General features: G+C 38.5%; 1 protein-coding gene across 2 annotated transcripts in view; it reads left to right on the top strand.

Annotated features, from left to right (window-relative positions):
* Positions 1-358, top strand: part of MED23 (mediator complex subunit 23) — a 44,631-nt gene that overhangs the window by 21,759 nt on the left and 22,514 nt on the right. The window lies entirely within an intron of this gene.

Here is a 358-nt window from a genome sequence, read left to right on the forward strand (position 1 = left end):
TTGGGCAGGATGGATGATTTTTGAGATGTATTGCTGAATCCGGTTTGCTAGGATCTTGTTGAGAATTTTAGCATCTATGTCCATCAAAGATATTGGTCTGTAGTTCTCTTTCTTTGCTGGATCTTTACCTGGCTTGGGTATCAATGTGATGTTGGCTTCGTAAAATGATTTGGGGAGCGTTCCATCTTTTTCAATTGCCTGGAATACCTTCAGTAGGATTGGTATAAGCTCCTTCTTAAATGTCTTGTAGAATTCTGCCAGAAAGCCATCTGGTCCAGGGCTTTTTTTTGTAGGAAGTTTTCTTATTACGTAGTCGATTTCCTTGATAGTTATTGGTTTATTTAGGGTCTCAATTTCT

This window comes from Carlito syrichta, unplaced genomic scaffold (genome assembly GCF_000164805.1).
Source record: "Carlito syrichta isolate Samal-C Ts95f unplaced genomic scaffold, Tarsius_syrichta-2.0.1 Scaffold314781, whole genome shotgun sequence".
Lineage (NCBI taxonomy): Eukaryota > Metazoa > Chordata > Mammalia > Primates > Tarsiidae > Carlito > Carlito syrichta.